This window comes from Danio aesculapii, unplaced genomic scaffold (genome assembly GCF_903798145.1).
Source record: "Danio aesculapii unplaced genomic scaffold, fDanAes4.1, whole genome shotgun sequence".
NCBI lineage: Eukaryota > Metazoa > Chordata > Actinopteri > Cypriniformes > Danionidae > Danio > Danio aesculapii.
In genome coordinates this window covers 1-21,449 of record NW_026613886.1, presented here as the reverse complement: position 1 = coordinate 21,449, position 21,449 = coordinate 1, and the positions used below count along the sequence as shown (strand labels likewise).

The 21,449-nt window shown below is 41.2% G+C and overlaps 26 non-coding genes across 26 annotated transcripts; all 26 read left to right on the top strand.

The window, feature by feature from the left end:
• The first annotated feature begins 66 nt into the window (after positions 1–66).
• On the top strand, positions 67–138 carry trnac-gca (transfer RNA cysteine (anticodon GCA)). The gene has a single exon. It is a non-coding gene; the product is annotated as a tRNA-Cys (tRNA).
• An 862-nt stretch (positions 139–1,000) lies between these two features.
• Positions 1,001–1,072, top strand: trnac-gca (transfer RNA cysteine (anticodon GCA)). The gene has a single exon. It is a non-coding gene; the product is annotated as a tRNA-Cys (tRNA).
• An 830-nt stretch (positions 1,073–1,902) lies between these two features.
• Positions 1,903–1,974, top strand: trnac-gca (transfer RNA cysteine (anticodon GCA)). The gene has a single exon. It is a non-coding gene; the product is annotated as a tRNA-Cys (tRNA).
• Positions 1,975–2,836: 862 nt separating this feature from the next.
• Positions 2,837–2,908, top strand: trnac-gca (transfer RNA cysteine (anticodon GCA)). The gene has a single exon. It is a non-coding gene; the product is annotated as a tRNA-Cys (tRNA).
• Positions 2,909–3,170: 262 nt separating this feature from the next.
• On the top strand, positions 3,171–3,242 carry trnac-gca (transfer RNA cysteine (anticodon GCA)). The gene has a single exon. It is a non-coding gene; the product is annotated as a tRNA-Cys (tRNA).
• Positions 3,243–3,628: 386 nt separating this feature from the next.
• trnac-gca (transfer RNA cysteine (anticodon GCA)) lies at positions 3,629–3,700 on the top strand. The gene has a single exon. It is a non-coding gene; the product is annotated as a tRNA-Cys (tRNA).
• Positions 3,701–4,149: 449 nt separating this feature from the next.
• On the top strand, positions 4,150–4,221 carry trnac-gca (transfer RNA cysteine (anticodon GCA)). Its single transcript has one exon. It is a non-coding gene; the product is annotated as a tRNA-Cys (tRNA).
• Positions 4,222–5,527: 1,306 nt separating this feature from the next.
• trnac-gca (transfer RNA cysteine (anticodon GCA)) lies at positions 5,528–5,599 on the top strand. The gene has a single exon. It is a non-coding gene; the product is annotated as a tRNA-Cys (tRNA).
• Positions 5,600–6,429: 830 nt separating this feature from the next.
• On the top strand, positions 6,430–6,501 carry trnac-gca (transfer RNA cysteine (anticodon GCA)). Its single transcript has one exon. It is a non-coding gene; the product is annotated as a tRNA-Cys (tRNA).
• A 907-nt stretch (positions 6,502–7,408) lies between these two features.
• Positions 7,409–7,480, top strand: trnac-gca (transfer RNA cysteine (anticodon GCA)). The gene has a single exon. It is a non-coding gene; the product is annotated as a tRNA-Cys (tRNA).
• Positions 7,481–8,922: 1,442 nt separating this feature from the next.
• On the top strand, positions 8,923–8,994 carry trnac-gca (transfer RNA cysteine (anticodon GCA)). The gene has a single exon. It is a non-coding gene; the product is annotated as a tRNA-Cys (tRNA).
• Positions 8,995–9,256: 262 nt separating this feature from the next.
• Positions 9,257–9,328, top strand: trnac-gca (transfer RNA cysteine (anticodon GCA)). The gene has a single exon. It is a non-coding gene; the product is annotated as a tRNA-Cys (tRNA).
• A 908-nt stretch (positions 9,329–10,236) lies between these two features.
• trnac-gca (transfer RNA cysteine (anticodon GCA)) lies at positions 10,237–10,308 on the top strand. Its single transcript has one exon. It is a non-coding gene; the product is annotated as a tRNA-Cys (tRNA).
• A 1,306-nt stretch (positions 10,309–11,614) lies between these two features.
• Positions 11,615–11,686, top strand: trnac-gca (transfer RNA cysteine (anticodon GCA)). The gene has a single exon. It is a non-coding gene; the product is annotated as a tRNA-Cys (tRNA).
• An 830-nt stretch (positions 11,687–12,516) lies between these two features.
• trnac-gca (transfer RNA cysteine (anticodon GCA)) lies at positions 12,517–12,588 on the top strand. The gene has a single exon. It is a non-coding gene; the product is annotated as a tRNA-Cys (tRNA).
• A 404-nt stretch (positions 12,589–12,992) lies between these two features.
• trnac-gca (transfer RNA cysteine (anticodon GCA)) lies at positions 12,993–13,064 on the top strand. The gene has a single exon. It is a non-coding gene; the product is annotated as a tRNA-Cys (tRNA).
• An 874-nt stretch (positions 13,065–13,938) lies between these two features.
• Positions 13,939–14,010, top strand: trnac-gca (transfer RNA cysteine (anticodon GCA)). Its single transcript has one exon. It is a non-coding gene; the product is annotated as a tRNA-Cys (tRNA).
• Positions 14,011–14,272: 262 nt separating this feature from the next.
• trnac-gca (transfer RNA cysteine (anticodon GCA)) lies at positions 14,273–14,344 on the top strand. Its single transcript has one exon. It is a non-coding gene; the product is annotated as a tRNA-Cys (tRNA).
• A 907-nt stretch (positions 14,345–15,251) lies between these two features.
• Positions 15,252–15,323, top strand: trnac-gca (transfer RNA cysteine (anticodon GCA)). The gene has a single exon. It is a non-coding gene; the product is annotated as a tRNA-Cys (tRNA).
• A 1,764-nt stretch (positions 15,324–17,087) lies between these two features.
• trnac-gca (transfer RNA cysteine (anticodon GCA)) lies at positions 17,088–17,159 on the top strand. The gene has a single exon. It is a non-coding gene; the product is annotated as a tRNA-Cys (tRNA).
• Positions 17,160–17,421: 262 nt separating this feature from the next.
• trnac-gca (transfer RNA cysteine (anticodon GCA)) lies at positions 17,422–17,493 on the top strand. The gene has a single exon. It is a non-coding gene; the product is annotated as a tRNA-Cys (tRNA).
• Positions 17,494–18,400: 907 nt separating this feature from the next.
• On the top strand, positions 18,401–18,472 carry trnac-gca (transfer RNA cysteine (anticodon GCA)). The gene has a single exon. It is a non-coding gene; the product is annotated as a tRNA-Cys (tRNA).
• Positions 18,473–19,346: 874 nt separating this feature from the next.
• Positions 19,347–19,418, top strand: trnac-gca (transfer RNA cysteine (anticodon GCA)). Its single transcript has one exon. It is a non-coding gene; the product is annotated as a tRNA-Cys (tRNA).
• A 262-nt stretch (positions 19,419–19,680) lies between these two features.
• Positions 19,681–19,752, top strand: trnac-gca (transfer RNA cysteine (anticodon GCA)). Its single transcript has one exon. It is a non-coding gene; the product is annotated as a tRNA-Cys (tRNA).
• A 906-nt stretch (positions 19,753–20,658) lies between these two features.
• On the top strand, positions 20,659–20,730 carry trnac-gca (transfer RNA cysteine (anticodon GCA)). Its single transcript has one exon. It is a non-coding gene; the product is annotated as a tRNA-Cys (tRNA).
• Positions 20,731–20,992: 262 nt separating this feature from the next.
• trnac-gca (transfer RNA cysteine (anticodon GCA)) lies at positions 20,993–21,064 on the top strand. Its single transcript has one exon. It is a non-coding gene; the product is annotated as a tRNA-Cys (tRNA).
• The last annotated feature ends 385 nt before the right edge of the window (positions 21,065–21,449 follow it).

Genomic DNA, 21,449 nt, shown 5'->3' with positions numbered 1-21,449 from the left:
TTTATCTGCAGATCAAGAGGTCACTGGTACAAATTCTTATTTTGCTATACCAGTCTTTTTTTAAGAGGGGGTATAGCTCAGTGGTAGAGCATTTGACTGCAGATCAAGAGGTCCCTGTTTCTAATCCAGGAGCCCCCTTTGGCAAGACCTTAGAGTTGTCAAGTAGTTTAACTCGACCCTCGGTTTGAAACAATGATTTTGGCTCTTTTAAACAGCATAATTAATTGCTTTTTTATTTGCAAATTACTTTTACAAACAGACCTTGATGAAAAAGTCTTCTTTTGCTATACCAACAGTCTTCTTTCACGAGGGGGTATAGCTCAGTGGAGAGCATTTGACTGCAGATCAAGAGGTCACTGGTACAAATGCTAATATCCACCTTTCAAATCCGAGTGCCCCTTTGGCAAGTTCTTGGAATTGCGTCCATAATTTACCTCGACCCTGGGTTTGGCACATTGGTGTTGGCTCTATCAAGAGGTCACTGGTACAAATTCTTATTTTGCTATACCAGTCTTTTTTTCAGAGGGGGTATAGCTCAGTGGTAGAGCATTTGACTGCAGACCAAGAGGTCCCTGTTTCTAATCCAGGAGCCCCCATTGGCAAGACCTTAGAGTTGTCAAGTAGTTTAACTCGACCCTGGGTTTGAAACAATGATTTTGGCTCTTTTAAACAGCATAATTAATTGCTTTTTTATTTGCAAATTACTTTTACAAACAGACCTTGATGAAAAAGTCTTCTTTTGCTATACCAACAGTCTTCTTTCACGAGGGGGTATAGCTCAGTGGAGAGCATTTGACTGCAGATCAAGAGGTCACTGGTACAAATGCTAATATCCACCTTTCAAATCCGAGTGCCCCTTTGGCAAGTTCTTGGAATTGCGTCCATAATTTACCTCGACCCTGGGTTTGGCACATTGGTGTTGGCTCTTCCTAAAGACATAATTTACAAACAGACCTTGATGAAAGAGTCTTTTTTCTATACCAGCAGTCTTTTTTTAAGAGGGGGTATAGCTCAGTGGTAGAGCATTTGACTGCAGATCAAGAGGTCCCCGGTTCAAATCCGGATGCCCCCTTTGGCAAGACCTTGGAGTTGTCTCTGTGATTTACATTGACCCTGGTTTTGGCACATTGGATTTGTCTCTTCCAAACAGCATAATTCATTGCTTTTTTATTTGCAAATTACTTTTACAAACTGACCTTGATGAAAGAGTCTTCTTTTGCTATACCAACAGTCTTCTTTTACGAGGGGGTATAGCTCAGTGGAGAGCATTTATCTGCAGATCAAGAGGTCACTGGTACAAATTCTTATTTTGCTATACCAGTCTTTTTTTCAGAGGGGGTATAGCTCAGTGGTAGAGCATTTGACTGCAGATCAAGCGGTCCCTGTTTCTAATCCAGGAGCCCCCTTTGGCAAGACCTTAGAGTTGTCAAGTAGTTTAACTCGACCCTGGGTTTGAAACAATGATTTTGGCTCTTTTAAACAGCATAATTAATTGCTTTTTTATTTGCAAATTACTTTTACAAACAGACCTTGATGAAAAAGTCTTCTTTTGCTATACCAACAGTCTTCTTTCACGAGGGGGTATAGCTCAGTGGAGAGCATTTGACTGCAGATCAAGAGGTCACTGGTACAAATGCTAATATCCACCTTTCAAATCCGAGTGCCCCTTTGGCAAGTTCTTGGAATTGCGTCCATAATTTACCTCGACCCTGGGTTTGGCACATTGGTGTTGGCTCTTCCTAAAGACATAATTTACAAACAGACCTTGATGAAAGAGTCTTCTTTTGCTATACCAACAGTCTTCTTTTACGAGGGGGTATAGCTCAGTGGAGAGCATTTATCTGCAGATCAAGAGGTCACTGGTACAAATTCTTATTTTGCTATACCAGTCTTTTTTTCAGAGGGGGTATAGCTCAGTGGTAGAGCATTTGACTGCAGATCAAGAGGTCCCTGTTTCTAATCCAGGAGCCCCCTTTGGCAAGACCTTAGAGTTGTCAAGTAGTTTAACTCAACCCTCGGTTTGAAACAATGATTTTGGCTCTTTTAAACAGCATAATTAATTGCTTTTTTATTTGCAAATTACTTTTACAAACAGACCTTGATGAAAAAGTCTTCTTTTGCTATACCAACAGTCTTCTTTCACGAGGGGGTATAGCTCAGTGGAGAGCATTTGACTGCAGATCAAGAGGTCACTGGTACAAATGCTAATATCCACCTTTCAAATCCGAGTGCCCCTTTGGCAAGTTCTTGGAATTGCGTCCATAATTTACCTCGACCCTGGGTTTGGCACATTGGTGTTGGCTCTATCAAGAGGTCACTGGTACAAATTCTTATTTTGCTATACCAGTCTTTTTTTCAGAGGGGGTATAGCTCAGTGGTAGAGCATTTGACTGCAGACCAAGAGGTCCCTGTTTCTAATCCAGGAGCCCCCATTGGCAAGACCTTAGAGTTGTCAAGTAGTTTAACTCGACCCTGGGTTTGAAACAATGATTTTGGCTCTTTTAAACAGCATAATTAATTGCTTTTTTATTTGCAAATTACTTTTACAAACAGACCTTGATGAAAAAGTCTTCTTTTGCTATACCAACAGTCTTCTTTCACGAGGGGGTATAGCTCAGTGGAGAGCATTTGACTGCAGATCAAGAGGTCACTGGTACAAATGCTAATATCCACCTTTCAAATCCGAGTGCCCCTTTGGCAAGTTCTTGGAATTGCGTCCATAATTTACCTCGACCCTGGGTTTGGCACATTGGTGTTGGCTCTTCCTAAAGACATAATTTACAAACAGACCTTGATGAAAGAGTCTTTTTTCTATACCAGCAGTCTTTTTTTAAGAGGGGGTATAGCTCAGTGGTAGAGCATTTGACTGCAGATCAAGAGGTCCCCGGTTCAAATCCGGATGCCCCCTTTGGCAAGACCTTGGAGTTGTCTCTGTGATTTACATCTACCCTGGTTTTGGCACATTGGATTTGTCTCTTCCAAACAGCATAATTCATTACTTTTTTATTTGCAAATTACTTTTACAAACTGACCTTGATGAAAGAGTCTTCTTTTGCTATACCAACAGTCTTCTTTTACGAGGGGGTATAGCTCAGTGGAGAGCATTTATCTGCAGATCAAGAGGTCACTGGTACAAATTCTTATTTTGCTATACCAGTCTTTTTTTCAGAGGGGGTATAGCTCAGTGGTAGAGCATTTGACTGCAGATCAAGAGGTCCCTGTTTCTAATCCAGGAGCCCCCTTTGGCAAGACCTTAGAGTTGTCAAGTAGTTTAACTCGACCCTCGGTTTGAAACAATGATTTTGGCTCTTTTAAACAGCATAATTAATTGCTTTTTTATTTGCAAATTACTTTTACAAACAGACCTTGATGAAAAAGTCTTCTTTTGCTATACCAACAGTCTTCTTTCACGAGGGGGTATAGCTCAGTGGAGAGCATTTGACTGCAGATCAAGAGGTCACTGGTACAAATGCTAATATCCACCTTTCAAATCCGAGTGCCCCTTTGGCAAGTTCTTGGAATTGCGTCCATAATTTACCTCGACCCTGGGTTTGGCACATTGGTGTTGGCTCTATCAAGAGGTCACTGGTACAAATTCTTATTTTGCTATACCAGTCTTTTTTTCAGAGGGGGTATAGCTCAGTGGTAGAGCATTTGACTGCAGATCAAGAGGTCCCTGTTTCTAATCCAGGAGCCCCCATTGGCAAGACCTTAGAGTTGTCAAGTAGTTTAACTCGACCCTGGGTTTGAAACAATGATTTTGGCTCTTTTAAACAGCATAATTAATTGCTTTTTTATTTGCAAATTACTTTTACAAACAGACCTTGATGAAAAAGTCTTCTTTTGCTATACCAACAGTCTTCTTTCACGAGGGGGTATAGCTCAGTGGAGAGCATTTGACTGCAGATCAAGAGGTCACTGGTACAAATGCTAATATCCACCTTTCAAATCCGAGTGCCCCTTTGGCAAGTTCTTGGAATTGCGTCCATAATTTACCTCGACCCTGGGTTTGGCACATTGGTGTTGGCTCTTCCTAAAGACATAATTTACAAACAGACCTTGATGAAAGAGTCTTTTTTCTATACCAGCAGTCTTTTTTTAAGAGGGGGTATAGCTCAGTGGTAGAGCATTTGACTGCAGATTTCACGAGGGGGTATAGCTCAGTGGTAGAGCATTTGACTGCAGATCAAGAGGTCCCCGGATCAAATCCGGATGTCCCCTTTGGCAAGACCTTGGAGTTGTCTCTGTGATTTACATCTACCCTGGTTTTGGCACATTGGATTTGTCTCTTCCAAACAGCATAATTCATTACTTTTTTATTTGCAAATTACTTTTACAAACTGACCTTGATGAAAGAGTCTTCTTTTGCTATACCAACAGTCTTCTTTTACGAGGGGGTATAGCTCAGTGGAGAGCATTTATCTGCAGATCAAGAGGTCACTGGTACAAATTCTTATTTTGCTATACCAGTCTTTTTTTCAGAGGGGGTATAGCTCAGTGGTAGAGCATTTGACTGCAGATCAAGCGGTCCCTGTTTCTAATCCAGGAGCCCCCTTTGGCAAGACCTTAGAGTTGTCAAGTAGTTTAACTCGACCCTGGGTTTGAAACAATGATTTTGGCTCTTTTAAACAGCATAATTAATTGCTTTTTTATTTGCAAATTACTTTTACAAACAGACCTTGATGAAAAAGTCTTCTTTTGCTATACCAACAGTCTTCTTTCACGAGGGGGTATAGCTCAGTGGAGAGCATTTGACTGCAGATCAAGAGGTCACTGGTACAAATGCTAATATCCACCTTTCAAATCCGAGTGCCCCTTTGGCAAGTTCTTGGAATTGCGTCCATAATTTACCTCGACCCTGGGTTTGGCAGATTGGTGTTGGCTCTTCCTAAAGACATAATTTACAAACAGACCTTGATGAAAGAGTCTTCTTTTGCTATACCAACAGTCTTCTTTTACGAGGGGGTATAGCTCAGTGGAGAGCATTTATCTGCAGATCAAGAGGTCACTGGTACAAATTCTTATTTTGCTATACCAGTCTTTTTTTCAGAGGGGGTATAGCTCAGTGGTAGAGCATTTGACTGCAGATCAAGCGGTCCCTGTTTCTAATCCAGGAGCCCCCTTTGGCAAGACCTTAGAGTTGTCAAGTAGTTTAACTCGACCCTCGGTTTGAAACAATGATTTTGGCTCTTTTAAACAGCATAATTAATTGCTTTTTTATTTGCAAATTACTTTTACAAACAGACCTTGATGAAAAAGTCTTCTTTTGCTATACCAACAGTCTTCTTTCACGAGGGGGTATAGCTCAGTGGAGAGCATTTGACTGCAGATCAAGAGGTCACTGGTACAAATGCTAATATCCACCTTTCAAATCCGAGTGCCCCTTTGGCAAGTTCTTGGAATTGCGTCCATAATTTACCTCGACCCTGGGTTTGGCAGATTGGTGTTGGCTCTTCCTAAAGACATAATTTACAAACAGACCTTGATGAAAGAGTCTTTTTTCTATACCAGAAGTCTTTTTTTAAGAGGGGGTATAGCTCAGTGGTAGAGCATTTGACTGCAGATCAAGAGGTCCCCGGTTCAAATCCGGATGCCCCCTTTGGCAAGACCTTGGAGTTGTCTCTGTGATTTACATTGACCCTGGTTTTGGCACATTGGATTTGTCTCTTCCAAACAGCATAATTCATTGCTTTTTTATTTGCAAATTACTTTTACAAACTGACCTTGATGAAAGAGTCTTCTTTTGCTATACCAACAGTCTTCTTTTACGAGGGGGTATAGCTCAGTGGAGAGCATTTATCTGCAGATCAAGAGGTCACTGGTACAAATTCTTATTTTGCTATACCAGTCTTTTTTTCAGAGGGGGTATAGCTCAGTGGTAGAGCATTTGACTGCAGATCAAGCGGTCCCTGTTTCTAATCCAGGAGCCCCCTTTGGCAAGACCTTAGAGTTGTCAAGTAGTTTAACTCGACCCTGGGTTTGAAACAATGATTTTGGCTCTTTTAAACAGCATAATTAATTGCTTTTTTATTTGCAAATTACTTTTACAAACAGACCTTGATGAAAAAGTCTTCTTTTGCTATACCAACAGTCTTCTTTCACGAGGGGGTATAGCTCAGTGGAGAGCATTTGACTGCAGATCAAGAGGTCACTGGTACAAATGCTAATATCCACCTTTCAAATCCGAGTGCCCCTTTGGCAAGTTCTTGGAATTGCGTCCATAATTTACCTCGACCCTGGGTTTGGCACATTGGTGTTGGCTCTTCCTAAAGACATAATTTACAAACAGACCTTGATGAAAGAGTCTTCTTTTGCTATACCAACAGTCTTCTTTTACGAGGGGGTATAGCTCAGTGGAGAGCATTTATCTGCAGATCAAGAGGTCACTGGTACAAATTCTTATTTTGCTATACCAGTCTTTTTTTCAGAGGGGGTATAGCTCAGTGGTAGAGCATTTGACTGCAGATCAAGAGGTCCCTGTTTCTAATCCAGGAGCCCCCTTTGGCAAGACCTTAGAGTTGTCAAGTAGTTTAACTCAACCCTCGGTTTGAAACAATGATTTTGGCTCTTTTAAACAGCATAATTAATTGCTTTTTTATTTGCAAATTACTTTTACAAACAGACCTTGATGAAAAAGTCTTCTTTTGCTATACCAACAGTCTTCTTTCACGAGGGGGTATAGCTCAGTGGAGAGCATTTGACTGCAGATCAAGAGGTCACTGGTACAAATGCTAATATCCACCTTTCAAATCCGAGTGCCCCTTTGGCAAGTTCTTGGAATTGCGTCCATAATTTACCTCGACCCTGGGTTTGGCACATTGGTGTTGGCTCTATCAAGAGGTCACTGGTACAAATTCTTATTTTGCTATACCAGTCTTTTTTTCAGAGGGGGTATAGCTCAGTGGTAGAGCATTTGACTGCAGACCAAGAGGTCCCTGTTTCTAATCCAGGAGCCCCCTTTGGCAAGACCTTAGAGTTGTCAAGTAGTTTAACTCGACCCTGGGTTTGAAACAATGATTTTGGCTCTTTTAAACAGCATAATTAATTGCTTTTTTATTTGCAAATTACTTTTACAAACAGACCTTGATGAAAAAGTCTTCTTTTGCTATACCAACAGTCTTCTTTCACGAGGGGGTATAGCTCAGTGGAGAGCATTTGACTGCAGATCAAGAGGTCACTGGTACAAATGCTAATATCCACCTTTCAAATCCGAGTGCCCCTTTGGCAAGTTCTTGGAATTGCGTCCATAATTTACCTCGACCCTGGGTTTGGCACATTGGTGTTGGCTCTTCCTAAAGACATAATTTACAAACAGACCTTGATGAAAGAGTCTTTTTTCTATACCAGCAGTCTTTTTTTAAGAGGGGGTATAGCTCAGTGGTAGAGCATTTGACTGCAGATTTCACGAGGGGGTATAGCTCAGTGGTAGAGCATTTGACTGCAGATCAAGAGGTCCCCGGATCAAATCCGGATGTCCCCTTTGGCAAGACCTTGGAGTTGTCTCTGTGATTTACATCTACCCTGGTTTTGGCACATTGGATTTGTCTCTTCCAAACAGCATAATTCATTACTTTTTTATTTGCAAATTACTTTTACAAACTGACCTTGATGAAAGAGTCTTCTTTTGCTATACCAACAGTCTTCTTTTACGAGGGGGTATAGCTCAGTGGAGAGCATTTATCTGCAGATCAAGAGGTCACTGGTACAAATTCTTATTTTGCTATACCAGTCTTTTTTTCAGAGGGGGTATAGCTCAGTGGTAGAGCATTTGACTGCAGATCAAGCGGTCCCTGTTTCTAATCCAGGAGCCCCCTTTGGCAAGACCTTAGAGTTGTCAAGTAGTTTAACTCGACCCTGGGTTTGAAACAATGATTTTGGCTCTTTTAAACAGCATAATTAATTGCTTTTTTATTTGCAAATTACTTTTACAAACAGACCTTGATGAAAAAGTCTTCTTTTGCTATACCAACAGTCTTCTTTCACGAGGGGGTATAGCTCAGTGGAGAGCATTTGACTGCAGATCAAGAGGTCACTGGTACAAATGCTAATATCCACCTTTCAAATCCGAGTGCCCCTTTGGCAAGTTCTTGGAATTGCGTCCATAATTTACCTCGACCCTGGGTTTGGCACATTGGTGTTGGCTCTTCCTAAAGACATAATTTACAAACAGACCTTGATGAAAGAGTCTTCTTTTGCTATACCAACAGTCTTCTTTTACGAGGGGGTATAGCTCAGTGGAGAGCATTTATCTGCAGATCAAGAGGTCACTGGTACAAATTCTTATTTTGCTATACCAGTCTTTTTTTCAGAGAGGGTATAGCTCAGTGGTAGAGCATTTGACTGCAGATCAAGAGGTCCCTGTTTCTAATCCAGGAGCCCCCTTTGGCAAGACCTTAGAGTTGTCAAGTAGTTTAACTCGACCCTGGGTTTGAAACAATGATTTTGGCTCTTTTAAACAGCATAATTAATTGCTTTTTTATTTGCAAATTACTTTTACAAACAGACCTTGATGAAAAAGTCTTCTTTTGCTATACCAACAGTCTTCTTTCACGAGGGGGTATAGCTCAGTGGAGAGCATTTGACTGCAGATCAAGAGGTCACTGGTACAAATGCTAATATCCACCTTTCAAATCCGAGTGCCCCTTTGGCAAGTTCTTGGAATTGCGTCCATAATTTACCTCGACCCTGGGTTTGGCACATTGGTGTTGGCTCTTCCTAAAGACATAATTTACAAACAGACCTTGATGAAAGAGTCTTTTTTCTATACCAGCAGTCTTTTTTTAAGAGGGGGTATAGCTCAGTGGTAGAGCATTTGACTGCAGATCAAGAGGTCACTGGTACAAATTCTTATTTTGCTATACCAGTCTTTTTTTCAGAGGGGGTATAGCTCAGTGGTAGAGCATTTGACTGCAGATTTCACGAGGGGGTATAGCTCAGTGGTAGAGCATTTGACTGCAGATCAAGAGGTCCCCGGATCAAATCCGGATGTCCCCTTTGGCAAGACCTTGGAGTTGTCTCTGTGATTTACATCTACCCTGGTTTTGGCACATTGGATTTGTCTCTTCCAAACAGCATAATTCATTACTTTTTTATTTGCAAATTACTTTTACAAACTGACCTTGATGAAAGAGTCTTCTTTTGCTATACCAACAGTCTTCTTTTACGAGGGGGTATAGCTCAGTGGAGAGCATTTATCTGCAGATCAAGAGGTCACTGGTACAAATTCTTATTTTGCTATACCAGTCTTTTTTTCAGAGGGGGTATAGCTCAGTGGTAGAGCATTTGACTGCAGATCAAGAGGTCCCTGTTTCTAATCCAGGAGCCCCCTTTGGCAAGACCTTAGAGTTGTCAAGTAGTTTAACTCGACCCTGGGTTTGAAACAATGATTTTGGCTCTTTTAAACAGCATAATTAATTGCTTTTTTATTTGCAAATTACTTTTACAAACAGACCTTGATGAAAAAGTCTTCTTTTGCTATACCAACAGTCTTCTTTCACGAGGGGGTATAGCTCAGTGGAGAGCATTTGACTGCAGATCAAGAGGTCACTGGTACAAATGCTAATATCCACCTTTCAAATCCGAGTGCCCCTTTGGCAAGTTCTTGGAATTGCGTCCATAATTTACCTCGACCCTGGGTTTGGCACATTGGTGTTGGCTCTATCAAGAGGTCACTGGTACAAATTCTTATTTTGCTATACCAGTCTTTTTTTCAGAGGGGGTATAGCTCAGTGGTAGAGCATTTGACTGCAGACCAAGAGGTCCCTGTTTCTAATCCAGGAGCCCCCATTGGCAAGACCTTAGAGTTGTCAAGTAGTTTAACTCGACCCTGGGTTTGAAACAATGATTTTGGCTCTTTTAAACAGCATAATTAATTGCTTTTTTATTTGCAAATTACTTTTACAAACAGACCTTGATGAAAAAGTCTTCTTTTGCTATACCAACAGTCTTCTTTCACGAGGGGGTATAGCTCAGTGGAGAGCATTTGACTGCAGATCAAGAGGTCACTGGTACAAATGCTAATATCCACCTTTCAAATCCGAGTGCCCCTTTGGCAAGTTCTTGGAATTGCGTCCATAATTTACCTCGACCCTGGGTTTGGCACATTGGTGTTGGCTCTTCCTAAAGACATAATTTACAAACAGACCTTGATGAAAGAGTCTTTTTTCTATACCAGCAGTCTTTTTTTAAGAGGGGGGTATAGCTCAGTGGTAGAGCATTTGACTGCAGATTTCACGAGGGGGTATAGCTCAGTGGTAGAGCATTTGACTGCAGATCAAGAGGTCCCCGGATCAAATCCGGATGTCCCCTTTGGCAAGACCTTGGAGTTGTCTCTGTGATTTACATCTACCCTGGTTTTGGCACATTGGATTTGTCTCTTCCAAACAGCATAATTCATTACTTTTTTATTTGCAAATTACTTTTACAAACTGACCTTGATGAAAGAGTCTTCTTTTGCTATACCAACAGTCTTCTTTTACGAGGGGGTATAGCTCAGTGGAGAGCATTTATCTGCAGATCAAGAGGTCACTGGTACAAATTCTTATTTTGCTATACCAGTCTTTTTTTCAGAGGGGGTATAGCTCAGTGGTAGAGCATTTGACTGCAGATCAAGCGGTCCCTGTTTCTAATCCAGGAGCCCCCTTTGGCAAGACCTTAGAGTTGTCAAGTAGTTTAACTCGACCCTGGGTTTGAAACAATGATTTTGGCTCTTTTAAACAGCATAATTAATTGCTTTTTTATTTGCAAATTACTTTTACAAACAGACCTTGATGAAAAAGTCTTCTTTTGCTATACCAACAGTCTTCTTTCACGAGGGGGTATAGCTCAGTGGAGAGCATTTGACTGCAGATCAAGAGGTCACTGGTACAAATGCTAATATCCACCTTTCAAATCCGAGTGCCCCTTTGGCAAGTTCTTGGAATTGCGTCCATAATTTACCTCGACCCTGGGTTTGGCACATTGGTGTTGGCTCTTCCTAAAGACATAATTTACAAACAGACCTTGATGAAAGAGTCTTCTTTTGCTATACCAACAGTCTTCTTTTACGAGGGGGTATAGCTCAGTGGAGAGCATTTATCTGCAGATCAAGAGGTCACTGGTACAAATTCTTATTTTGCTATACCAGTCTTTTTTTCAGAGGGGGTATAGCTCAGTGGTAGAGCATTTGACTGCAGATCAAGCGGTCCCTGTTTCTAATCCAGGAGCCCCCTTTGGCAAGACCTTAGAGTTGTCAAGTAGTTTAACTCGACCCTGGGTTTGAAACAATGATTTTGGCTCTTTTAAACAGCATAATTAATTGCTTTTTTATTTGCAAATTACTTTTACAAACAGACCTTGATGAAAAAGTCTTCTTTTGCTATACCAACAGTCTTCTTTCACGAGGGGGTATAGCTCAGTGGAGAGCATTTGACTGCAGATCAAGAGGTCACTGGTACAAATGCTAATATCCACCTTTCAAATCCGAGTGCCCCTTTGGCAAGTTCTTGGAATTGCGTCCATAATTTACCTCGACCCTGGGTTTGGCACATTGGTGTTGGCTCTTCCTAAAGACATAATTTACAAACAGACCTTGATGAAAGAGTCTTTTTTCTATACCAGCAGTCTTTTTTTAAGAGGGGGTATAGCTCAGTGGTAGAGCATTTGACTGCAGATCAAGAGGTCCCCGGTTCAAATCCGGATGCCCCCTTTGGCAAGACCTTGGAGTTGTCTCTGTGATTTACATTGACCCTGGTTTTGGCACATTGGATTTGTCTCTTCCAAACAGCATAATTCATTGCTTTTTTATTTGCAAATTACTTTTACAAACTGACCTTGATGAAAGAGTCTTCTTTTGCTATACCAACAGTCTTCTTTTACGAGGGGGTATAGCTCAGTGGAGAGCATTTATCTGCAGATCAAGAGGTCACTGGTACAAATTCTTATTTTGCTATACCAGTCTTTTTTTCAGAGGGGGTATAGCTCAGTGGTAGAGCATTTGACTGCAGATCAAGCGGTCCCTGTTTCTAATCCAGGAGCCCCCTTTGGCAAGACCTTAGAGTTGTCAAGTAGTTTAACTCGACCCTGGGTTTGAAACAATGATTTTGGCTCTTTTAAACAGCATAATTAATTGCTTTTTTATTTGCAAATTACTTTTACAAACAGACCTTGATGAAAAAGTCTTCTTTTGCTATACCAACAGTCTTCTTTCACGAGGGGGTATAGCTCAGTGGAGAGCATTTGACTGCAGATCAAGAGGTCACTGGTACAAATGCTAATATCCACCTTTCAAATCCGAGTGCCCCTTTGGCAAGTTCTTGGAATTGCGTCCATAATTTACCTCGACCCTGGGTTTGGCAGATTGGTGTTGGCTCTTCCTAAAGACATAATTTACAAACAGACCTTGATGAAAGAGTCTTCTTTTGCTATACCAACAGTCTTCTTTTACGAGGGGGTATAGCTCAGTGGAGAGCATTTATCTGCAGATCAAGAGGTCACTGGTACAAATTCTTATTTTGCTATACCAGTCTTTTTTTCAGAGGGGGTATAGCTCAGTGGTAGAGCATTTGACTGCAGATCAAGAGGTCCCTGTTTCTAATCCAGGAGCCCCCTTTGGCAAGACCTTAGAGTTGTCAAGTAGTTTAACTCGACCCTGGGTTTGAAACAATGATTTTGGCTCTTTTAAACAGCATAATTAATTGCTTTTTTATTTGCAAATTACTTTTACAAACAGACCTTGATGAAAAAGTCTTCTTTTGCTATACCAACAGTCTTCTTTCACGAGGGGGTATAGCTCAGTGGAGAGCATTTGACTGCAGATCAAGAGGTCACTGGTACAAATGCTAATATCCACCTTTCAAATCCGAGTGCCCCTTTGGCAAGTTCTTGGAATTGCGTCCATAATTTACCTCGACCCTGGGTTTGGCACATTGGTGTTGGCTCTTCCTAAAGACATAATTTACAAACAGACCTTGATGAAAGAGTCTTTTTTCTATACCAGAAGTCTTTTTTTAAGAGGGGGTATAGCTCAGTGGTAGAGCATTTGACTGCAGATCAAGAGGTCCCCGGTTCAAATCCGGATGCCCCCTTTGGCAAGACCTTGGAGTTGTCTCTGTGATTTACATTGACCCTGGTTTTGGCACATTGGATTTGTCTCTTCCAAACAGCATAATTCATTGCTTTTTTATTTGCAAATTACTTTTACAAACTGACCTTGATGAAAGAGTCTTCTTTTGCTATACCAACAGTCTTCTTTTACGAGGGGGTATAGCTCAGTGGAGAGCATTTATCTGCAGATCAAGAGGTCACTGGTACAAATTCTTATTTTGCTATACCAGTCTTTTTTTCAGAGGGGGTATAGCTCAGTGGTAGAGCATTTGACTGCAGATCAAGCGGTCCCTGTTTCTAATCCAGGAGCCCCCTTTGGCAAGACCTTAGAGTTGTCAAGTAGTTTAACTCGACCCTGGGTTTGAAACAATGATTTTGGCTCTTTTAAACAGCATAATTAATTGCTTTTTTATTTGCAAATTACTTTTACAAACAGACCTTGATGAAAAAGTCTTCTTTTGCTATACCAACAGTCTTCTTTCACGAGGGGGTATAGCTCAGTGGAGAGCATTTGACTGCAGATCAAGAGGTCACTGGTACAAATGCTAATATCCACCTTTCAAATCCGAGTGCCCCTTTGGCAAGTTCTTGGAATTGCGTCCATAATTTACCTCGACCCTGGGTTTGGCACATTGGTGTTGGCTCTTCCTAAAGACATAATTTACAAACAGACCTTGATGAAAGAGTCTTTTTTCTATACCAGCAGTCTTTTTTTAAGAGGGGGTATAGCTCAGTGGTAGAGCATTTGACTGCAGATCAAGAGGTCACTGGTACAAATTCTTATTTTGCTATACCAGTCTTTTTTTCAGAGGGGGTATAGCTCAGTGGTAGAGCATTTGACTGCAGATTTCACGAGGGGGTATAGCTCAGTGGTAGAGCATTTGACTGCAGATCAAGAGGTCCCCGGATCAAATCCGGATGTCCCCTTTGGCAAGACCTTGGAGTTGTCTCTGTGATTTACATCTACCCTGGTTTTGGCACATTGGATTTGTCTCTTCCAAACAGCATAATTCATTACTTTTTTATTTGCAAATTACTTTTACAAACTGACCTTGATGAAAGAGTCTTCTTTTGCTATACCAACAGTCTTCTTTTACGAGGGGGTATAGCTCAGTGGAGAGCATTTATCTGCAGATCAAGAGGTCACTGGTACAAATTCTTATTTTGCTATACCAGTCTTTTTTTCAGAGGGGGTATAGCTCAGTGGTAGAGCATTTGACTGCAGATCAAGAGGTCCCTGTTTCTAATCCAGGAGCCCCCTTTGGCAAGACCTTAGAGTTGTCAAGTAGTTTAACTCGACCCTGGGTTTGAAACAATGATTTTGGCTCTTTTAAACAGCATAATTAATTGCTTTTTTATTTGCAAATTACTTTTACAAACAGACCTTGATGAAAAAGTCTTCTTTTGCTATACCAACAGTCTTCTTTCACGAGGGGGTATAGCTCAGTGGAGAGCATTTGACTGCAGATCAAGAGGTCACTGGTACAAATGCTAATATCCACCTTTCAAATCCGAGTGCCCCTTTGGCAAGTTCTTGGAATTGCGTCCATAATTTACCTCGACCCTGGGTTTGGCACATTGGTGTTGGCTCTATCAAGAGGTCACTGGTACAAATTCTTATTTTGCTATACCAGTCTTTTTTTCAGAGGGGGTATAGCTCAGTGGTAGAGCATTTGACTGCAGACCAAGAGGTCCCTGTTTCTAATCCAGGAGCCCCCATTGGCAAGACCTTAGAGTTGTCAAGTAGTTTAACTCGACCCTGGGTTTGAAACAATGATTTTGGCTCTTTTAAACAGCATAATTAATTGCTTTTTTATTTGCAAATTACTTTTACAAACAGACCTTGATGAAAAAGTCTTCTTTTGCTATACCAACAGTCTTCTTTTACGAGGGGGTATAGCTCAGTGGAGAGCATTTGACTGCAGATCAAGAGGTCACTGGTACAAATGCTAATATCCACCTTTCAAATCCGAGTGCCCCTTTGGCAAGTTCTTGGAATTGCGTCCATAATTTACCTCGACCCTGGGTTTGGCACATTGGTGTTGGCTCTTCCTAAAGACATAATTTACAAACAGACCTTGATGAAAGAGTCTTTTTTCTATACCAGCAGTCTTTTTTTAAGAGGGGGTATAGCTCAGTGGTAGAGCATTTGACTGCAGATTTCACGAGGGGGTATAGCTCAGTGGTAGAGCATTTGACTGCAGATCAAGAGGTCCCCGGATCAAATCCGGATGTCCCCTTTGGCAAGACCTTGGAGTTGTCTCTGTGATTTACATCTACCCTGGTTTTGGCACATTGGATTTGTCTCTTCCAAACAGCATAATTCATTACTTTTTTATTTGCAAATTACTTTTACAAACTGACCTTGATGAAAGAGTCTTCTTTTGCTATACCAACAGTCTTCTTTTACGAGGGGGTATAGCTCAGTGGAGAGCATTTATCTGCAGATCAAGAGGTCACTGGTACAAATTCTTATTTTGCTATACCAGTCTTTTTTTCAGAGGGGGTATAGCTCAGTGGTAGAGCATTTGACTGCAGATCAAGAAGTCCCTGTTTCTAATCCAGGAGCCCCCTTTGGCAAGACCTTAGAGTTGTCAAGTAGTTTAACTCGACCCTCGGTTTGAAACAATGATTTTGGCTCTTTTAAACAGCATAATTCATTGCTTTTTTATTTGCAAATTACTTTTACAAACAGACCTTGATGAAAAAGTCTTCTTTTGCTATACCAACAGTCTTCTTTCACGAGGGGGTATAGCTCAGTGGAGAGCATTTGACTGCAGATCAAGAGGTCACTGGTACAAATGCTAATATCCACCTTTCAAATCCGAGTGCCCCTTTGGCAAGTTCTTGGAATTGCGTCCATAATTTACCTCGACCCTGGGTTTGGCACATTGGTGTTGGCTCTTCCTAAAGACATAATTTACAAACAGACCTTGATGAAAGAGTCTTCTTTTGCTATACCAACAGTCTTCTTTTACGAGGGGGTATAGCTCAGTGGAGAGCATTTATCTGCAGATCAAGAGGTCACTGGTACAAATTCTTATTTTGCTATACCAGTCTTTTTTTCAGAGGGGGTATAGCTCAGTGGTAGAGCATTTGACTGCAGATCAAGCGGTCCCTGTTTCTAATCCAGGAGCCCCCTTTGGCAAGACCTTAGAGTTGTCAAGTAGTTTAACTCGACCCTGGGTTTGAAACAATGATTTTGGCTCTTTTAAACAGCATAATTAATTGCTTTTTTATTTGCAAATTACTTTTACAAACAGACCTTGATGAAAAAGTCTTCTTTTGCTATACCAACAGTCTTCTTTCACGAGGGGGTATAGCTCAGTGGAGAGCATTTGACTGCAGATCAAGAGGTCACTGGTACAAATGCTAATATCCACCTTTCAAATCCGAGTGCCCCTTTGGCAAGTTCTTGGAATTGCGTCCATAATTTACCTCGACCCTGGGTTTGGCACATTGGTGTTGGCTCTATCAAGAGGTCACTGGTACAAATTCTTATTTTGCTATACCAGTCTTTTTTTCAGAGGGGGTATAGCTCAGTGGTAGAGCATTTGACTGCAGACCAAGAGGTCCCTGTTTCTAATCCAGGAGCCCCCATTGGCAAGACCTTAGAGTTGTCAAGTAGTTTAACTCGACCCTGGGTTTGAAACAATGATTTTGGCTCTTTTAAACAGCATAATTAATTGCTTTTTTATTTGCAAATTACTTTTACAAACAGACCTTGATGAAAAAGTCTTCTTTTGCTATACCAACAGTCTTCTTTCACGAGGGGGTATAGCTCAGTGGAGAGCATTTGACTGCAGATCAAGAGGTCACTGGTACAAATGCTAATATCCACCTTTCAAATCCGAGTGCCCCTTTGGCAAGTTCTTGGAATTGCGTCCATAATTTACCTCGACCCTGGGTTTGGCAGATTGGTGTTGGCTCTTCCTAAAGACATAATTTACAAACAGACCTTGATGAAAGAGTCTTTTTTCTATACCAGAAGTCTTTTTTTAAGAGGGGGTATAGCTCAGTGGTAGAGCATTTGACTGCAGATCAAGAGGTCCCCGGTTCAAATCCGGATGCCCCCTTTGGCAAGACCTTGGAGTTGTCTCTGTGATTTACATTGACCCTGGTTTTGGCACATTGGATTTGTCTCTTCCAAACAGCATAATTCATTGCTTTTTTATTTGCAAATTACTTTTACAAACTGACCTTGATGAAAGAGTCTTCTTTTGCTATACCAACAGTCTTCTTTTACGAGGGGGTATAGCTCAGTGGAGAGCATTTATCTGCAGATCAAGAGGTCACTGGTACAAATTCTTATTTTGCTATACCAGTCTTTTTTTCAGAGGGGGTATAGCTCAGTGGTAGAGCATTTGACTGCAGATCAAGAGGTCCCTGTTTCTAATCCAGGAGCCCCCTTTGGCAAGACCTTAGAGTTGTCAAGTAGTTTAACTCGACCCTCGGTTTGAAACAATGATTTTGGCTCTTTTAAACAGCATAATTAATTGCTTTTTTATTTGCAAATTACTTTTACAAACAGACCTTGATGAAAAAGTCTTCTTTTGCTATACCAACAGTCTTCTTTCACGAGGGGGTATAGCTCAGTGGAGAGCATTTGACTGCAGATCAAGAGGTCACTGGTACAAATGCTAATATCCACCTTTCAAATCCGAGTGCCCCTTTGGCAAGTTCTTGGAATTGCGTCCATAATTTACCTCGACCCTGGGTTTGGCACATTGGTGTTGGCTCTATCAAGAGGTCACTGGTACAAATTCTTATTTTGCTATACCAGTCTTTTTTTCAGAGGGGGTATAGCTCAGTGGTAGAGCATTTGACTGCAGACCAAGAGGTCCCTGTTTCTAATCCAGGAGCCCCCATTGGCAAGACCTTAGAGTTGTCAAGTAGTTTAACTCGACCCTGGGTTTGAAACAATGATTTTGGCTCTTTTAAACAGCATAATTAATTGCTTTTTTATTTGCAAATTACTTTTACAAACAGACCTTGATGAAAAAGTCTTCTTTTGCTATACCAACAGTCTTCTTTCACGAGGGGGTATAGCTCAGTGGAGAGCATTTGACTGCAGATCAAGAGGTCACTGGTACAAATGCTAATATCCACCTTTCAAATCCGAGTGCCCCTTTGGCAAGTTCTTGGAATTGCGTCCATAATTTACCTCGACCCTGGGTTTGGCACATTGGTGTTGGCTCTTCCTAAAGACATAATTTACAAACAGACCTTGATGAAAGAGTCTTTTTTCTATACCAGCAGTCTTTTTTTAAGAGGGGGTATAGCTCAGTGGTAGAGCATTTGACTGCAGATTTCACGAGGGGGTATAGCTCAGTGGTAGAGCATTTGACTGCAGATCAAGAGGTCCCCGGATCAAATCCGGATGTCCCCTTTGGCAAGACCTTGGAGTTGTCTCTGTGATTTACATCTACCCTGGTTTTGGCACATTGGATTTGTCTCTTCCAAACAGCATAATTCATTACTTTTTTATTTGCAAATTACTTTTACAAACTGACCTTGATGAAAGAGTCTTCTTTTGCTATACCAACAGTCTTCTTTTACGAGGGGGTATAGCTCAGTGGAGAGCATTTGACTGCAGATCAAGAGGTCACTGGTACAAATTCTTATTTTGCTATACCAGTCTTTTTTTCAGAGGGGGTATAGCTCAGTGGTAGAGCATTTGACTGCAGATCAAGCGGTCCCTGTTTCTAATCCAGGAGCCCCCTTTGGCAAGACCTTAGAGTTGTCAAGTAGTTTAACTCGACCCTGGGTTTGAAACAATGATTTTGGCTCTTTTAAACAGCATAATTAATTGCTTTTTTATTTGCAAATTACTTTTACAAACAGACCTTGATGAAAAAGTCTTCTTTTGCTATACCAACAGTCTTCTTTCACGAGGGGGTATAGCTCAGTGGAGAGCATTTGACTGCAGATCAAGAGGTCACTGGTACAAATGCTAATATCCACCTTTCAAATCCGAGTGCCCCTTTGGCAAGTTCTTGGAATTGCGTCCATAATTTACCTCGACCCTGGGTTTGGCAGATTGGTGTTGGCTCTTCCTAAAGACATAATTTACAAACAGACCTTGATGAAAGAGTCTTTTTTCTATACCAGAAGTCTTTTTTTAAGAGGGGGTATAGCTCAGTGGTAGAGCATTTGACTGCAGATCAAGAGGTCACTGGTACAAATTCTTATTTTGCTATACCAGTCTTTTTTTCAGAGGGGGTATAGCTCAGTGGTAGAGCATTTGACTGCAGATTTCACGAGGGGGTATAGCTCAGTGGTAGAGCATTTGACTGCAGATCAAGAGGTCCCCGGATCAAATCCGGATGTCCCCTTTGGCAAGACCTTGGAGTTGTCTCTGTGATTTACATCTACCCTGGTTTTGGCACATTGGATTTGTCTCTTCCAAACAGCATAATTCATTACTTTTTTATTTGCAAATTACTTTTACAAACTGACCTTGATGAAAGAGTCTTCTTTTGCTATACCAACAGTCTTCTTTTACGAGGGGGTATAGCTCAGTGGAGAGCATTTATCTGCAGATCAAGAGGTCACTGGTACAAATTCTTATTTTGCTATACCAGTCTTTTTTTAAGAGGGGGTATAGCTCAGTGGTAGAGCATTTGACTGCAGATCAAGAGGTCCCTGTTTCTAATCCAGGAGCCCCCTTTGGCAAGACCTTAGAGTTGTCAAGTAGTTTAACTCAACCCTCGGTTTGAAACAATGATTTTGGCTCTTTTAAACAGCATAATTAATTGCTTTTTTATTTGCAAATTACTTTTACAAACAGACCTTGATGAAAAAGTCTTCTTTTGCTATACCAACAGTCTTCTTTCACGAGGGGGTATAGCTCAGTGGAGAGCATTTGACTGCAGATCAAGAGGTCACTGGTACAAATGCTAATATCCACCTTTCAAATCCGAGTGCCCCTTTGGCAAGTTCTTGGAATTGCGTCCATAATTTACCTCGACCCTGGGTTTGGCACATTGGTGTTGGCTCTATCAAGAGGTCACTGGTACAAATTCTTATTTTGCTATACCAGTCTTTTTTTCAGAGGGGGTATAGCTCAGTGGTAGAGCATTTGACTGCAGACCAAGAGGTCCCTGTTTCTAATCCAGGAGCCCCCATTGGCAAGACCTTAGAGTTGTCAAGTAGTTTAACTCGACCCTGGGTTTGAAACAATGATTTTGGCTCTTTTAAACAGCATAATTAATTGCTTTTTTATTTGCAAATTACTTTTACAAACAGACCTTGATGAAAAAGTCTTCTTTTGCTATACCAACAGTCTTCTTTCACGAGGGGGTATAGCTCAGTGGAGAGCATTTGACTGCAGATCAAGAGGTCACTGGTACAAATGCTAATATCCACCTTTCAAATCCGAGTGCCCCTTTGGCAAGTTCTTGGAATTGCGTCCATAATTTACCTCGACCCTGGGTTTGGCACATTGGTGTTGGCTCTTCCTAAAGACATAATTTACAAACAGACCTTGATGAAAGAGTCTTTTTTCTATACCAGCAGTCTTTTTTAAGAGGGGGTATAGCTCAGTGGTAGAGCATTTGACTGCAGATTTCACGAGGGGGTATAGCTCAGTGGTAGAGCATTTGACTGCAGATCAAGAGGTCCCCGGATCAAATCCGGATGTCCCCTTTGGCAAGACCTTGGAGTTGTCTCTGTGATTTACATCTACCCTGGTTTTGGCACATTGGATTTGTCTCTTCCAAACAGCATAATTCATTACTTTTTTATTTGCAAATTACTTTTACAAACTGACCTTGATGAAAGAGTCTTCTTTTGCTATACCAACAGTCTTCTTTTACGAGGGGGTATAGCTCAGTGGAGAGCATTTATCTGCAGATCAAGAGGTCACTGGTACAAATTCTTATTTTGCTATACCAGTCTTTTTTTCAGAGGGGGTATAGCTCAGTGGTAGAGCATTTGACTGCAGATCAAGAGGTCCCTGTTTCTAATCCAGGAGCCCCCTTTGGCAAGACCTTAGAGTTGTCAAGTAGTTTAACTCGACCCTCGGTTTGAAACAATGATTTTGGCTCTTTTAAACAGCATAATTAATTGCTTTTTTATTTGCAAATTACTTTTACAAACAGACCTTGATGAAAAAGTCTTCTTTTGCTATACCAACAGTCTTCTTTCACGAGGGGGTATAGCTCAGTGGAGAGCATTTGACTGCAGATCAAGAGGTCACTGGTACAAATGCTAATATCCACCTTTCAAATCCGAGTGCCCCTTTGGCAAGTTCTTGGAATTGCGTCCATAATTTACCTCGACCCTGGGTTTGGCACATTGGTGTTGGCTCTTCCTAAAGACATAATTTACAAACAGACCTTGATGAAAGAGTCTTCTTTTGCTAT